Genomic DNA, 18,447 nt, shown 5'->3' on the forward strand with positions numbered 1-18,447 from the left:
AGTTATTTATATAGCGCACACATGTTCCGCAGCGCTTTACAGAGAATATTTGGCCATTCACAGTCAGTCCCTGCCCCAGTGGAGCTTACAATCTATGATTGCAAGGATTTAAATTCCAACTAAAGGTGCTAAGTAGCCGTGAAATCCTTGATCCTCTCTGGGGTCACTCCGAGGTCCTTCATTGACCAGTACATAATGGTGGGAGGCGATGTAGGCGGCCAGTGATACGGGGTTATGGCTTTCGCAGCACTATTGAGGAACTTCAGTAAGGACTTTTTGTAGGTAGATAGTGGGCCAGAGTAAGAGTTCAACAGCCAGAGAGAGAGAGTTGAAGGGACCTCCGCACCCACTATTGCTCTATTAGTTGATACTACTCTGTCCCAAAAGGGGCGCAGGAGTCGACAGTCCCACCATATACATAGTGTGGAGCCAACCTCTACAACATCAGCATGTATCTGGCTCCCCGGGAAACATCTTAGCTAGAGTAAGAGGACATCGATACCAACGTGAGAGGACCTTAAATTTAGTCTCAATCAAACGTGTTCTAAAAGATCCTAGTCCACGCTTCATCTGCCAAATCCAACTGTAGGTCATGTACACAGTCTTTGGCATATTTAGGGAGATCAGAGTACATGTGTTCAATCATGAGTCCATACCGCTTTGAGAGTAAATGCATCGACGTAGAGAAGTTAGGCACATGTTCTCAAAAGGGGTCAAAGGTCTAGTAGAAGCTGTACGTAGTTCCTTACTTTGTTCAAAGTGTTTCAATTGCACATGTCTCCAAATCTCAGATGGGGGACATTCCATTTAGTCTGCAGGAGTGGAAAAGAAGATACACTCCCCTCTTCCACAAGCTGTCCAACCCTGTGCATGCCCTGTTGCATCCATATAGTAAAAACGGAACCAGCAACAACCGAGGGAAAATCTGGGTTGAAAATCAGGGTTGCAAAAAAAACAAACAAAAAAAACAAAAAACTTTTTTAACGTTGTCATTATGGGGTATTGTGTGTAGAATTTTGATGGGAAAAATGAATTTATTCCAGTTTGGAATAAGGCTGTAGCATAACAAAGGGGTATATTCAATTAGGGTCGGATCCATTCCGACATGCATTTGTCGGAATGGATCCGACAACCCCTATTCAATCTCATCTCAATTCGAATTTTAAAAAGTCGAATTGAGATGAGAGACCCGGAGGAGGAGGGGGGGGGGGGTGGAAGATCAGTGGGGACATCCGCGGGCAGACGGAGGAGAGCAGCGTTACAGTAGCGCTGCTGGAGGTTGTCTCACAGCCGGCCGGCCTCACGGCAGTGTCCACCGGCTCCAGCAAGCATGACCTCACTTGCTGGAGCCGGGTGGACGCTGCCTTGAGCAGCGCGGCTGTGTGACATCCTGCTGCAGCGCTGTGCTGTAGTGCTTCTCTCCCCTGTTTGCCCTGCGGCTGTCCCCCGTCTCCCTGCGGCTCCCCCCCTCTCCTCCTCTGGGTCCCACATCTCAGTCCAACATTTTTTTATGTCGGACTGAGATGGTCGGAAAACGGGGCCAAATCCTGTTGAATTTGGCCCCGTTTCACTCAAAAGTACGTAAATTGGCAGCTATACCGCCGATTCACGTACTATTGGGCAAGTCGAATTCCATGACTTGTCGAATAAAAACTGATGGGACTGAATAGGTCAATTCACTATTCGACCTTAAAAAGTCGAAAACTGCCGTCTTTTCGACAGACGGCAGTTTACGACCCTAATTGAATATACCGCAAAATGTGTAAAAAGTGAATCGCTGTGAATACTTTCCGTATGCACTGTACTCATCTGTGTAATAGGGGGTGTTTGAAAATGTTTAGAATGTTTTGACCACCTCATCCTGTCTATAGGGGTACAAGTATATTTGAGAGTTTTTTTTAAGTTTTAAAATTATATATAAACAGGTTTGTAAACTAAAGCTTAACACTTTTATATACATATTTATTAAAGGAGTTATTTAAGCATATATATTGCATACGTGTTATATGTACAATATATATATTTGTTTTTAAATAGTCTTCTCTATGGTTTGTTCCAGAAAACATTGCTTATTTGTTTCAAATTTTGCTATTGTAAAGGATTCAAGTTGATTTAAAAGCAGTTTAAAATAAAATAAATGCTTGAAGTTAAAAGGTGTAGATCTGACACAGGGTGCCTGACACAGTCTGTTTTATTGTCATGATTATGGTCAAGATTACAAGCAAACTTAAAAGTTCTTTAAAGTACATGAATCACCCCACAAAATGTGAATTGATTAGCCTTGTGTTAACACTTCAGGGCGTATGGAATCATATGAAAATATTGCAGCTTAGTAAGTGCGTTTTTATAGCAGCCTAGAAGTGTAAGCCTTCCCGAGGTGTGGTGACGAGTCCCAGTATCACTCCTCCCTGTGCTTTTTTTACATAATGATTAAAATTTGCAAATTATAAACATATTATTGCCTATTTCATTACATTTCTTCTGTGACTTAAAGGGATACTGTGACAAAAGGGATGTGATTTAAATTATATGTTGGAAGGTGGTTGTCTTGTGTAGGTAACCGTATGCCCAAATAATATCAACTGTGTTACAGTTGGAGCTACACCTGCTTATACTGCTGCTTTCTTCTTTTACGCTGCAGCTGCGTCCTAAGGAACAGCTGCTGGGTGAACTACAGATGTGTCCTCGTACACCTTTGCTGCAGTCACGCCACACAACCCCTTTTGGCATGCCAGGTCGTGTGAGAATCACGTAAATGCATCTAATTTGCAACGCGACTAGGGGGCGCATGAGGAGACTTTAATTTGATATGACACTTGTATACTGTGTGTGACTGAGTCTCTGAATCTATGGGGGTCATTCTGACCCGATCTCACGCTGCAGCTTTTCGCAGCGTAGCGATCGGGTCAGAACTGCGCATGCGGCGCCAGAGCATGGCCTCCCGTCGCTGCGCTACGATCGCCTCTGCCTGAATGACAGGCAGAGGCGGTCGATGGGCGGGAGGGGGCGAAACGGCGGTGTTCGGTCGCCGTTTCATGGGCGCGGTCCGGCCAATGCAGGCGTGGCCGTACCGTGCGGGGAGTGACCCACGGACAGCCACTGCGAGCCGGGGAGCGAAGAGTAGGTCCCGGCCAGCACGCTAAAGCTGGGCTGGCCGGGAGCTACTCTTGAAGTGCAAAGGCATCGACGTTGTGCGATGCCTTTGCACTTCTGCGGGGGGAGCGGCACTGACATGCGGGGCGGACTAGCCCTGTGCTGGGCGTCCCCCCGCATGTCTGAGTTCATGATCGTAGTCAGGGATCCCCCGGATTTTAATATTATTTCTCCGCGACCTGTCCTCCAAATCCGCCATTTTGTCATTAAACGACTCCATCTCAGCTTTTTGTTGGTCGTGGGCAGAAATAAGCTCATCATGGGCGGTCACCATTTCTTCCATTTTACATTCAAAGTGATCCTTACGGTCACCTAAAGCAGTTAACTCCACTTTGACTTCACGGATAGCCATATAGAGGTGTTGAGTGAGCTCAGATTTAAAGGCCTCAAGGAATTGACACAAAGTCTTGACAGTGAGAGGATCCGTGGAGTTAGAGTCCACCCCAGGGACCGATAAGGGGCGGCCAGAGCCCTCCAAAGTGCGGTCAGGTTAGCTCGACGGGATGGGATCACCCGGCAGGGAACGAGTAGACACGCACCCCTTTTTGATTAGATAAGGCCACAGGGGGCGGGAGCGCGCCCTTGATCTTTTTTAAGGGGGCATCCCTAGAAAACTGCGGTAGAATGGAATTAGCGGGTGAAGCTGAAAGGACAATGCGTCACAGTCCATGGAGGCAGACTATTATGCTGGTTCCAAACAAAAGCTATTATGTATGCATGAGAACCCCGGGTGGAGGCGCAGGGAGAACAGAGCACATCAGACCCCTATCCAAGTATCATTAAATGCAGAATACCTTTGAGGAGCCAGACAGAGAGATGACAATTATGAGAGCTGCACAACAAATCCCAGCAGGGGGGTACTCAGATCCAAAACGGGGACTTTCAGCAGAAATCTACAGCTCTATAATGCAGTGTAATATCCACACCAAGGAAGATGGCAGTGATGGGTGGTGGAGGACAGCTCTGGGCAGAGAACACCAGTCCTGGTCCTGCCTAGGACCCAGACTCTGCCGCGGAAAGAGATATAGCTGCAGACTGCCCAGAAATCCAAGACTTCCGGCTGTGAATGTCTCTCTCCTAGCAGGAGACAGAGTCCCAGCACACAGGAGGGGGAACACAAAAATCCTCGGGTCCATGGCCTCTGGAAGCCCCCAGAGACCCTTCAGGAACCGGTAGGGAGAGGTAGGAGCCGTTCGGCGGGGCTGCATCCCGTTTTCCCCGGCTCCGGAAGTCCAGACCGGGTAGGCCTGTAACTTTAGTCCCCGGCTTCTTGGCAGTAGGTAGGCCGCTATCCGTGGGAGCCTCCAATAGCGCTCCCCGATTCCGCGGACCTCACAAACTGGCCAGCGCACAGCAACAGGAGAGGGGGAGAGGGCACTAGGTGGTAAGGAGCAGGCATGGGCAAGCAGGGAGGGAGAGGAGAGAAGGGCCCAATAGCCCGGAGCTCTACACAGACACGTCCTCTCCCTGCAGCAGCCAGGCCACGCCCACCTATTTATCGATTTTTATATATTGCTATTAAAAAAGGTACTATTGTGTACATATTGTTAAAAGTCCTACGTACATCTTCATAATTTGTGTCAAATACAATTAATCCTGATAATTAGAAGGTATAAGTTTGGATGCTTTATTATGGTGAAAGTGCTGACAGACAGCAAGTTATTTGATATGATTTGCTGAAATTTTAGAGAACCGGAACTAATTTGGCACAGGTTGTCTCTGTTCAACCAGTTCTGAGAGTAATTCTGCCCTTCCCAAGTGTATCCAAACTCCAAACCCACGCGTAGGAGTGGAAAATAACCTATTTACAAAATAGAGAGAACTGGCCTTACCTTAGCCTGGAGTGCCTGTTTGCAGTGTTGGATACAAACATTAGGAGGAAACTGCTGCCTCTTGGGGAAATCTTGTATCTGTTGTTTTTTTTACTTTGTCCTTGTAGTGTTGCAATCATAAAATCAATCCGTCTTTTCAAATATGGTAATATTTAGATAATACAAATTTGCATCTGTCCTCTTCTGTACACATGCATATTTTAAGATTAATTGATACTCCATCTGACATCAGGTGGCAGAAATGCCTTCATTGTGACAAATGTCCCATGAGCATAATGAGGTTACCGTGCTATACAGGAGCAAAGACATAGAAATGTCTGTGTCATGAAAGGAACCGTAAGGCTTTGTCAGTATGTATAGCTTAGTAAAGTATTTGATAGATTTGTGATGATTTAGAGACAAGGGGGTTTATTTATAAAGTGTCATGTTGTAAAACCCAGCGCTGCTGATCGTGTTTTGCCCGATTTTTAAAAGGACAATGCTTTAACTAGCCGTATCTTGCTAACAAAAGCATTGCCCTTTTAAATATCGGGCAAAAACATGATCAGAAGCGCTGGCTATGGCAACCTGACGCTTCTTAAATAAACCTCTTGGTCAGTCTACTGTCCTTTGTCTATAAAGGTAATTAACAACAAAGGTATAGTGGCAATTATGCTGATCTAATTTCTGCAGATGCCGCTATTGTTAATGGTAGTATATGGGTTTGACGACAGGGGATGCAGGGGTGTAACATTCTGTATCATATGCAATCTGTTGAAAGCATTAGACGATATTCCTCTCTTGTAAGCAGCACCCCCATCCCCACTGCATCTTACCTTGGTAGGTGCTGGCGGCGGTGACGGCATCCTCACCAATCAGACTTGGAGTGTGGCACTTGGCTGCGCTATTATAATAAGGTATTACTCTTTCTTTGTAACACAAGGAAAAGCTACAGCTTCACTGTCAGGCAACTGCGGGTTGCTTCTTTTTCATGTATGGTAAACTCAGTGGGCAAGAGGGGGGGTGTGAGTAACATTTACAGTGCATCCGGAAAGTATTCACAGCGCTTCACTTTTTCCACATATTGTTATGTTACAGCCTTATTCCAAAATGGAATAAACCCATTTTTACCTCAATTTTACACACAATACCCTTTAATGCCCACGTGAAAACTTTTTTTTTTAGATTTTTATATATATTATTAAAAAAACAAAAACAAAAATCACATGTACATAAGTATTCTCAGCATTTGTCATGAAGCTCAAAATTGAGCTCAGGTGCATCTTGTTTCCACTGATCATCCTTGAGCTGTTCCTACAGCTTAGTTGGAGTCCACCTGTGGTAAATTCAGTTGATTCGACATGATTTGGAAAGGGACACACCTGTCTATATAAGGTCCCACACTTGACGGTGCATGTCTGAGCACAAACCAAGCATGAAGTCAAAGGAATTTTCTGTAGACCTCTGAGACAGGATTGTCTCAAGGCACAAATCTGTGGAAGGGTACAGAAAAATATCTGCTGCTTTGAAGGTCCCAATGTGCGCAGTGGCCTCCATCATCCGTAAATGAAAGAAGTTCGGAACTACCAGGACTCTTCCTAGAGCTGGCTGACCGTCTTAACTGAGCGATCGGGGAAGAAGAGCCCTAGTCAGGGAGATGACCAAGAACCTAATGGTCACTCTGTCAGAGCTACAGCATTCATCTGTGGAGAGAGGAGAACCTTCCAAAAGGACAACCATCTCTGCAGCAATCCACCAATCAGGCCAGTGTGGTAGAGTGGCCGGACGGAAGCCACACTCTAGTAAAAAGCACAGCCCACCTGGAGTTTGCCAAAATGCACGTGAAGGATTCTCAGACCATGTGAAACAAAATTCTCTGGTCTGATGAGACAAAGATTGAACTCTTTGGCCTGAATGCCAGGTGTCATGTTTGGAGGAAACCAGGGACTGCTCATCAACCAGGCCAATACCATTCCTACAGTGTAGCATGTTGGTGGCAGCATCATGCTGTGGGGATGTTTTTCAGTGGCAGGAACTGGGAGACTAGTCAGGATAGAGGGAAAGATGAATGCAGCAATGTACAGAGACATCCTGGATGAAAACCTGCTCCAGCGTGCTTTTGACCTCAGACTGGTGCAACGGCTCATCTTTCAGCAGGACAACGACCCTAAGCACATAGCCAATATATCAGAGGAGTGGCTTCAGGACAACGCTGTGAATGTCCTTGAGTAGCCCAGCCAGAGCCCAGACTTGAATCCTATTGAACATCTCTGGAGAGATCTAAAAATGGCTGTGCACCGACGCTTCCCATCCAACCTGATGAAGCTTGAGAGGTGCTGCAAAGAGGAATGGGCGAAACTGGCCAAAGATAGGTGTGCCAAGCTTGTGGCGTCATATTCAAAAAGACTTGAGGCTCTAATTGCTGCCAAAGGTGCATCAACAAAGTATTGAGCAAAGGCTGTGAATACTTAAGTACATGTGATTTCTTAGTTTTTTATTTTTAATAAATTTGCAAAAATCTCAAAAACACTTTTTTTTCACATTGACATTATGGGGTATTGTGTGTAGAATTTTGAGGGAAAAAATGAGTTTATTCCATTTTGGAGTAAAGCTGTAACATAAAAAAAAATGTGGAAAAAGAGAAGCGCTGTGAATACTTTCCGGATGTACTGTATGTTAGTCCTGTAGCAGCTTTTGTGGGAAATTACATTTCTGTACACTTTTCGTACAGTGTTATTAAAACACACACACAATTAACATGTAAAGACAGGCCCAATGACCCTTATTCTTGCGATCGATGTAAGGCTGTGTACACACGGCACAATGTGCCGTGCAGCCCGACATTGACGTGGCGGAGACAGGACCCGCCGATATAGTCAATGTTGAGCTGTCTGCACAGTCTATTTTTCCTTGCAATTCCTATCCCGCGGGACCGCACATCGGCATTGCAAGGACTATACACACGGTGCGATATGCACAATATTTTCTTACGATTTGACTATATAGTCAAAATCTAAAGAAAAATCGCACCGTGTGTACACACCTTAAGGCAGGACAGTTGGATTTAAGAATAAAAACATACCAGTTCTTATTGAAGAGGCTGTCCTAAAATGTTGACTCAGGACACTTGCCTTGGATTGGTGGTCCAGGACCAATTAAAATTATTTATGGTCAATGTAATAGGCAAAACCAGTGCTTGTAGCTGCCAATCATAAAATATGTGGACAAACAGAAGCAAATCTTGTCCCTCACCACATAACTGACCCTAAGGATGACATATAAACAAAATTTACTTAATTTAATTATTCTTTCCAAATTTCTTAATAAGAAACATTTGGCCTAGTGGTGCAGTGAAAACAATGATGATACTGTAGGGCGCCGTGATTAAAAAAAGTTTGGGAACTACTGACGGAAACATTCTATTGTCTCTAAATGGCACATTCAGGTCAGACCTGTGGTCCTGTAAAAGTAGCCGCAGATTAATTTTTCAGGTCCATTATAGAGCCATCAGGTTTACCTATATATCCGAATCAAGCCCAGCATGTACTAGGACAATTCCACCACTACTTTAAACACCTACCCCCACGCTCAACTCAGACTACATGGTAGTTGCTGCTTAAAAAGGACCTGTGACCTACACAGCAAAGCCCTATGTGACCCAGCCCTTAGTTGTATCAATTTTCTTCTAACACAATTCAGCCAAGAATGACCACTACCAGAGGAGAAGACTATTACCATTATATTGATTTTATATGTATCGTTCCATTCATGTTTACTCCATACTCTAGTCATAAGTTAGTTTACTGACACGCTTCTTTCTCTGCATATTGCTTATTACTACCCTGGAATATTTCCACTCCAGACTAGTGAATAATAATGGTAATCGCACGGCATTGTATTGCTGTGAGGTCCACAACAGTGCCCATTTACCTAACTGTAATGAAATAATTAATTATAACCCCCAACTACTTTGTGAAGCAGCTGGATTAGTCAGAAGAAGGTATGTCTTTTACATTTTGTATGAAGGTCTCCACTGCAGCTTCCAGGGACTCAAAACAATCCCATGCATCTTGCACTTGATTTATGGAAACACGAAGAAGGCACAGGGGGCAAGGTCTGGACTGTATGGGAGATGACCAAGCTAATGTATACGTTGATGGGCCAGAAACTCCACCACTTTGCTGAACTTGTGGATAGGTGCATTGTCGTGTTGGAGAAGGACACAATGAGCGAAGGTTCTTGGAGGCACCTGGAAACGGCTTTCAGCACTTACGATAGGCATTGGTTTGCGTACCAGTCCCTAGTGACGGTGCACTGCTGCACGAATAATATGGTAACTACAGGAGCAGTCTTGGCCACAAAATTAGCCACCATTTGCTTGGCCACGCTGTGCTCACGTCAAAACTTCTGTGGCAGAGCATCTCCATCTGGGGTCCACTGGGCGTCTGTTTGGTCTCGGGGGTCGAATATAAAGATCTAGGATTCATCAGCACTGATGATCTCCAAGACAGAGTTTAAAAGACCACCATGAAAACTGGCCCACATGTTGCGGCACCAAGTCACCCAAGCCGCCTCCTGCTCTGGAGTCAGCTGATGGGGCACTCAGCATGCAAAAACCTTGCTCAAAACAAGTTTTTTCATGGAGTATCAAGCGGATTGATCCCAATGAGATCCTATCTCCTCCTTTAACTGGGCCACGGTCACCCTGGTGTCCTGCACGGTAGCAATGTTGTCCTCAGTGATGGCTTTTCCATGCCAAAATTCAGCAAACCACTCAAAGCAGCTTGCAGTCTGTCAAATATATCCTGCTGTCACAGACCCTAGTAGTTGTTGTTGTTGTTGTTGTTCATTGCTCTCTAGAGGCCTCTGTTGAGCTCTATAACATGTTTGTAAAGGAACCTGAACATGTTGACTTTTTGGTGTGCAGTTCTGCTTCTATAAGGTTCTGTGTCTTGATTAAAAAAAACTTGAGTCAGAGATTACAGTTCATAACCAGACAGTCAGATTGTGTCTACTCTAGCTATGCACTGCACATCCAGAACATTATTGCACGCCCCTTGTATTAATGAAATTGGCAAGTATGGTATTGAAAAGTCTGCTGCATTTTTCCTGCAAGAATATTCATAAAGGAGGATTTAGTAGTAGGTGGGGAGCTACCATTGTTTTTTGAGCAAAGTGTTTTGTTTTTTTGGGTTTGTTCTCCCCCCATAGATTTTATATTGTAATCAAATGTAAGTATTTGGCCAATATTAATGAGAATGCACTATGAACAAGTTAGGCTGAAAGTGCAGGGGATGGGTGTAATGAGATACGGTCAGTAGGTCCACAACACTTAGGTCAACATGCATTAGGGCGACATGGTCACTAGGTTGACATGTACTAGGTCGACACGGAAAAAGGTCGACATGCTTTTTCACATTTTTAACAAAATATATATTTTGACTTTTTTCATATTTTACGATCCACGTGGACTACGATTGGGAATAGTAACTTGTGTCGAGCGCAGCGGTAGAGGAGCAAGGCACCTTGCCCGAAGCATAGCGAGGGGACACAGTGCACTAATTGGGGTTTCCCGTCACTTTACGATGAAAACTACACCAAAAAAAAAGTAAAAAAACTCATGTCAACCTTATCCCATGTCGACCTTGTTCAGGTCGACCTATTTCAGGTGTTGACCTAGTCACTGTAGACCAATAGTGGTCGACCTAATGACTGTCGACTCAATAACCCATACCTGGTGTAATGGATTCTAAATCACTTGATTGCAGTAAAGTACATGGGGGGGGGGGGGGGGGGGTTTGGGATGAGAATTTTAATACACACATAGGGGGGAATATCCACCTGTGCAACTGCTGATTGTAGCATGCATTACCATACAATGCTAAAAAGCAGTTACTGTGGTCAAACAGTTGCCATAAGAGAAAAGACGGCCATTGCAGAAATTGCTAATGCATTGCAATATGCGGGCTGATCGCAAAACCATACGCAGTTACCAGGACATCGAAGATTATTCCTATCTGCGCCAGGCAAGGTCATCCACAATTCTTGCGACACAAGAGGCTGAAAGTGGTCATCGCTGACGTCATAGACCCTCCTTAAAAACGCCTGGGCATGCCTTTGTTTTTTCAGACACACCTGGAAAACGGAGGGTTTCTGCCCAGAAACGCCGGCTTCCTGTCAGTCAAACAGTGTCTGCATTGCAATCACGATATGTATGCATTTTCTCTCGCTATTATTAATTGCGCGTAAGCAGTGCGAGTGCAAATTTTGCAATCCTTACTGAATAAGGTCCTGTGCCTTGAAAGCTTTCAAAAATAGTGTGTGTGAGTTTAGAATGAAAATTAATATTTTATTTAATCCGTTGTAATTCTTAAACTAGCTGCTATGTTCATTTGTAACCTGTAGATTATTGTTTTAGTAAACACAATGCAATGAAGTGGCTGATGGATTTCGCAATGTGATCTACGCTTGTAGTAGAAGTGCTGAATAAGGATAAATCTGACGTGTCAGGTCATTGGGAGCTAGGCATTAGGAACGGAGCGTGCAGAGTGAGGGAGCCAGCAGTTTCGTCTTCCCCCAGGTGCTGTATGTGGCGAGCAGGAGCCTGGGCGTGGTGGCTCCTAAACTTCCCAACCTGAGATTGAATTGCTGCAGGGCTGCGCCATCCAGCAGTGTCTGGAGATCTGAGGCTTTGCTCTGAGCTACAGCTTGTAGCACTGCAGTATGCACAGCACATGGAAATGATGTTGACTGCGAGATTTACATCAGCGTTGTGTCTCTTAGCTCTTTTCAAGTTGTCAGTGATATTTTGTTTGCTGTATACCTTGAATGTTGTTTCTGTGAAATACTGCATAAATGTACTTTACTATTTAATTTACTCCCTCCCTTCATTTGTTTTCTTAATGTATTTTATTATTGGAGTTGGGGTAATGAGTACTGAAATCTGGAGATGGGCGAAGTAGCTGTGAAATTTAGCATGAATCACATTTCTCAGCGGACACATTGGGCAGTATCCAATCACCCACAATGAAACATGGGGAGCAAAAAACTGGATATTTTGTTTACGGGGATTCCAATTAAATTCCCGGGGAAAAAAATCGTTTTTCATGCGAAAACACCCAGGTTCAGTGAAAACTGTGCGTCTTCGCCGCCTCAGACCCGAAAAGGCAGGTGAAACAAAATCCTGCTAAGCCACAGCGACCCCTCCATTCAGTATCCCACAGCTGCTGCAGCAACAAGGGCACAGGGGAGGGAAACCCCTGGTGGGCCCCACTGACCCCCCCCCCCCCCCCGCCCCAAACTCCTCTTCTAGGGATAAAGTTTCAGACCCTGCACTGAATTTTGTTTTATATATATATATATATATATATATATATATATAAAAGGATAAAAGATGGCCACCAACGCATATGCAAATCTGCGTATGCATTAGCAAAATCGAAATGCATACGCAAAAAGGACCACAATCGACAGTAACGGCTGACCCCAGCATACTCAAATGCAGAATGCAGTCGCATGTTTTCGATTGCAACGTTTAAAGATGACGTAAGATACATGCTCCGAAAATGGCCATGACACGCCTGCGTTTTCCCAACCACTCCCCACAAACGCCATGTTACCACCCACAAATGGGCACTTCCAGTCAATCAGATGCGATCTCTTTACAATTAGGCTGCATATGCAGTGCAATCACATTTTGCCCTTCACGCAGGTGCAATGCGTTTGCAGCGCATGTGCAGTCTGACGATAATCTCTCACTGTGCGCAATCTCACACTTGCAAATGGTAGTGAATCAGGCACTTAGAACTTAATTTTTTTTTTTTTTTTTAACTTGAAGCCCGAGGTGCGGTGCTTCATCACCCAGTGTCTGTGACCAAACGTGCTGGGGGCATAGGTTCTTGGACCCTCTCCCAAAGGAGAAGGGCCCCGTTACTCCTCTAACCCTCAGAGCCAAAAGGCCTACTGAGGGAACAAAGGGACTGTGGGTCCCCCTTTGCCAAAGCGCAGAGGGACCCTCGGGTGTCCCCAGGGTTGGCCGAAGCGTCCCCCTGGGGACTGATAACTGCGTCTGGTCCTCCCCCCGTGGAGAGGACCTCAGCAACGAAGAGGAGAGGGCGGCCCATAAGGGTCTCACCTAAACCCCGAAACGAAAAACGTGAACGTGACACACTACACACTACAAAAAACAAATATAAGTGCTAATGCTTGTGCAAGTGCGGGTGCAAGTGCAAAAACATATGTGGGCATAAATAAATAAATAAGCCCCAGCCAAAAGGCCGGGGGTGGGTAAAAAATTATCCTTGCCCTAGCCAAAAGGCCAGGGCAAAGGATATGGTGCAGCAGAAGTTGGGGAGGTGAGCGGTGCAAAGTGCCTTACTGTGCACGTGGTGGGAGCCGTTCACCAGTGCGGGTTCAGACACCCCTGGCATCCTGAACACCAGGGGCACGTTTCACCTCGAGCTTCTAAGCAGCTTCCAGCCTCTCAGCCAGACCAAGCTCCGTACTGTCTATGCCAGGGTCAACCCCCAGTACAAGAGTAGGTACTAGACCAGGCTGTTCCTAAACAACGTAAGGGTTCCATCAGCCCCTACGAAGATAGGAATACTCAGCCCAGTTTTTCTCCACTCTCGACCAGGGGCCCGCCACACCCCGGCACGGTACTCCACAGGATGTTTCTCCATTCCACATCTAGGAACCTCTCACGCTCCTAGTGTGGGAACAGGTACTCCACCCCATGTTTCTCTACCGCAGATACTTCACCAGGCCGCTCCCTATACCACATAGGGGCATATTACTCCCCCATGCAGTAGGGATGACCGGCTCAGTTTTTCTCCACTGATAAGAACAGATACTACACTTGATCTTAGCCAAAAGGCCGAGAAGCGCTTAGAACTTAATACTGCAGTGTATCCCTTTTAGATTCTTCGTTTTTTTTGGGGTTTTTTTTTCTCTCCAGGCCAGAGAGAAAATGTACTGATTAATCTTAAGGTGACTATATAATCAAAATCTTAAGGAAAGTTAGTGCATATCTCCGGGTGTTAGGCAGCTTGCGATACCGATTCGCACTCCGCGCGGGGTTGGTATCGCAAGGCTAGACTGTGCAGGCAGGTCAATCTTGACTATATAGTGTACTATCTAGCACAAAGTATAGTCAAAATTGGCACTTATTCAAAATCGTACATAGACAAAATCGAAAGTACAGATAGTCAAAATCTGTGCTCTAGGGGAGTTCAAGGGAAACCTCATAGTTAAAATTGGGCATGGCAAGGATCTCACCGTGTGTACACACCTATACAGAGACAGTGCCGGAGTAAATAGTATGCTAGGAATACTTTACCAGTTCAAAACATTTTGGGTTGCACAATCATTATTATCTGACCTTTCCAGTCATAGTTAGGGGGGTGTTTGCAGTATACTTTGCTGTTTCTCCATTGCATTACACGTTGTCCTACACTTTCCTTTGGCAGGCACTGTCGGACTGGAAATATATTAGAATTGGGCCTGAAACATTCTCCCTTACAAGTCTGAGCCTAAACCCATTGTGATTTACGTTTCCATACTCTATGCCCCTTAAATGAAACCAAATTAATCAGCGACAGAGGCAAAAGCCCTCTAGAGTTATATTTTACCTCAATGACTTGGGGAACTAATCGGACACAAATAAGTACCATGTCTGCTCTGGATAGGGAATGGAACTGTGCTTCATTTTAATTGCAAGGATTATGTTAGGATATATGAAAATTAATAAATCTGCCTTATGGAGGGATGTATGTGGGTATACTGTATGGGGTGTAGTATGGTATGCCGGCGGCCGGCTCCCGGTGACCACCATACCGGCGCCGGGAGCCCGACCGCCTGCATACCGACAGCGTGGCGAGCGCAAATGAGCCCCTTGCGGGCACGCTGCGGGCACGGTGGCGCGCCACGCTATTTTATTCTCCCTCCAGGGGGTCGATGACCCCCACGAGGGAGAAAAAGTGTCGGTATGCCGGCTGTCGGGATTCCGGCGCCGGTATCCCGACAGTCGGCATACTGAAGACCACCCGTTTTCATGTATTACCATTCCAGATCAGAACATGGCAGTGTTTCTGGGACCAATGCACTGCTATGTGAAACATTTAGCTGTATCTCATCCTTACCACATGCCAATACAGGTATACATCCTTCTGTACTGTAGTTTGTAATCTGTTTGTTGTAATCAACTATTTGTGTAATCCTTTAAACACAGCCCCTATGTTTGCAAATCATACTGCTGCTCCTATTCCTACACACTCCTCTGGTCTAGTAGATATATATGATTTTGGCACAACTGTAAATTATTACTTTACCAACATATTCAAACAGGATTTTGTGTGCTTTTGTTCTTCGAGTTTCTGCGATACTCCTCACAAGGGTTTCCTATATTAGAGAACTGTTTCTCCGTGGGAACTCTGTGGAGTCACTACACAGACAGCAAGTCCCAGCTTGTCGTTCACCACACCTGCCAGCCAGCAGCACAGCTCCCTCACTCTCCCAGACAAATCCTGTGCCACAGCAAACTGACTTCTTGAAACTTTCACAGTGCTTTTCAAGGGCTTGGCACTCCTGTCAGTATCTTCTCTATTAACCCCCACCACCCTTCCCAGCAACCCTGACAGGTACAAGGTCTCAGGGGGAGCTCCTGATCCTGCACTGCTGCACCTGTAGAAATACACCTGCTATTCCCCACCCTCTAGCCAGAATTGCACTTATGCCTCTAGGAGATACAATGGATAACATTCAGGCCTGCATCTGCCGGAAGACCATTCCAAAATCGGTCCCTTAAGGAAAATTAATATATGATAAAAAAAATTATACATCTTACATGTTTTACCAAGTTAAGTTCTCATGCAGTCCCAATGAATTCTATCTGAAAAATAAATAAATTTATATATATATATATATATATATAGTATGCTCCGAGGTCTGGCACTCCCTTTAGGTCAATACAATAGTCGCTGGTGCCCTCGCAAAAGTAGATGCATGTAGAAGCTCGGCGGCGCGGCACTCAGCAGTATCAGAAAGAAAAAACACGGAAAAAAGCAAGAAGCTTTCCGTGTTTTTTCTTTCTGATACTGCTGAGTGCCGCGCCGCCGAGCTTCTATATATATATATCGGTATGCAGGCTTCCGTGCATTGGCCAATCCACCAACTAAACCCCCATCATTTATTTATTTATTGATGTTGTGAGGACAAGTGAGCTTGCTATGGTGAGTGCTGAATTCTCTATTTTGTATGTATTTGGGTAGGTGGCCATGGGCTGCATGCACCCCACCCTATGAGTGGAGAGTGCAGACACTGCACCCCGCTTCTGGGGTGGCGAGTGCTGTGGTTTTCTATATTTGTTTGTATATATATATATATATATATATTTCTCTGACCTGCAACTGATTTTTACTTTTTGGTTTGACATAACTGACTTTATAAATGAATCTGCATAAAGGTTTTTTTTTTTCCCACATACTTGTGTTTAATTAATTAGTGTGAGATTTAATTTTGAGCACTCCACAAATCACAGTTCAGTATAGCCCTTCAGTAATTAATTCCATCATGGAAACTACTAGGATCCTTGTTCGACTGATTTTACACCCAAATATTTAATAGCTGTTCAAGGGATTTTTCACTTTTAAACATATTTATATATATTTTTAAATGAACTCTTTTTTCCTTTCCCTATGATACACTTTCCCCCCCCCCTTAAACTGGAGAGCTCTTAAGATATAAATTTTGTTTGTGTTACCAAATATGCTGTTAGATATATCAGTATGAGAAACGTAATTTGCATGATCCTCAAAAGCGACTCTTCTCCTGCTGGGGGATTGAAGGTTACCTTCAAATGTCATATTGCATCATTATGAAGTCACCACGGACAGGAAGCAGCACACTTAACTGAAATGCTTGCTTAGTCCTGCATGGCTGTTGCCTATCCATTAAGTAGTCCGTGTCACTGCATAGTGCTTCTTCAGTGATATTCTAGGAATAATGGGAAATGACTGTGGTCCTGGGATTTGCATGTGACTCTTTTAAGGAATTCCTACCATGGAATAGACAATCATGCATTTGATCTGGAAATATTTTGTTCTAATTGTTTATGCTTCTATCATTAGTATAGCTTCAGTGTCTACGGAGAAAACAGTGGAAAAATGCTTGCTTTATCACATACTAGCTGAAGTACTCGGTGTTGTCCGGGTTTAAAACTTCCAGTTAAGAAGTTATCAATGAGTTGGATGTAACTGTCAACATATGAAAAGTAATTAGTAGCTTAGCAGCCTTTCCCATGAGGCGGCTGCCCATTGTGGGTTTTGGGGTGTTGCTAGTCGCCCTGAACCCCAGCTTTTCTTTCTGTTCAGTTTTATAATCACTTTTCAATTGCAAGATGGGTTTAAAGTTTTCCTTCTGTTATCAATGTTGCTATTCCAAGGCTTTTGAGTACACAACATTTTTTTGTCTTCCCACCTCCATTTCTCTCAGTTATTTCGGGTCATTAAAGTTTTCCTGAAAATTCATCCAGTGGAAGACCCAGAACAGGCTTCCCAGGTCAAGGTTTTGTCCAGCGCATTCTGCCGGAAGGTCTCCCCGATCCCCAACCCCCTAATATGTCTTCTGGGATCCAGTGTTATCACTCTGTTAAGTTTTCGTCCAAATCCATCCAGTGGCGGGCCCAGAACAGGCTCCCCAGGTCATAGTTCTCGCTAGTGTATACCAACGGGAGGTCTGCCCGGAACCACAACCCCCTAGTAGGGCTTCTGGGATCCAGTGTTACCACTCTGTGAAGTTTCTTGCAGATCCATCCAGTGGAAGGCCCAGAATAGGCTAACTGGGTCAAAGTTGTTCCCATCTCATTACGCCGTGAGGTACAACCCCTAAAACCTGTCCAGGATCCAACTGAATCACTTCTCATTGGTTTAATCCAAGGGTGTCCGAATACAAAACCAGACAGACAGACTGACCAATGAATTTTATATTTATATAGCTTTTTGATTAACTTTGACACTACTGTCAGTCATTTTGGACATTTTATTTTTCACCCCTTTTCACCCCTTTTCACCCATTCTCACCCCCACCCCTACGGGTGCTAGGGGTGTCTTACCTCCACAGTATTTGTTTCCAGATTGTAAGTGATATGTCTACCAAGTTTGGTGGAAATTGTTCCAGGCATTCCAGATTTATGGTGGAACATACAGACACACATTTGTATATATATATATATATATATATAAAGATTAGGGTTTGGTAGCAGTTAAACTATGTCAAACTCTTCATTAAAATGTGTTTTTTGCCTTCACACGGTTTGGCATGGGGGGATATTGTGTGGTCTGCACTACTGAGAGAATGCAATTTGAGTTCAAAAGGAGCCAGTACCTCATGGATAGAGGTCTGGCCTCATGAATATGAGTCAGGCAGCAGCTCAGTTATGTCACTGGTTACTAGGGAATTTATAAAATGTATACGCTTTTATTGGGAA

The 18,447-nt window shown here is 44.6% G+C and overlaps 1 protein-coding gene and 1 pseudogene across 1 annotated transcript in view; one reads left to right on the plus strand and one right to left on the minus strand.

The window, feature by feature from the left end:
* The window catches only part of TBCD (tubulin folding cofactor D), a 707,681-nt gene that overhangs the window by 281,194 nt on the left and 408,040 nt on the right, over window positions 1–18,447 (plus strand). The window lies entirely within an intron of this gene.
* On the minus strand, window positions 13,714–13,851 carry LOC134899816 (U2 spliceosomal RNA; annotated as a pseudogene).

Source organism: Pseudophryne corroboree, chromosome 3 (assembly GCF_028390025.1).
Source record: "Pseudophryne corroboree isolate aPseCor3 chromosome 3, aPseCor3.hap2, whole genome shotgun sequence".
In the NCBI taxonomy this organism is placed as follows: domain Eukaryota; kingdom Metazoa; phylum Chordata; class Amphibia; order Anura; family Myobatrachidae; genus Pseudophryne; species Pseudophryne corroboree.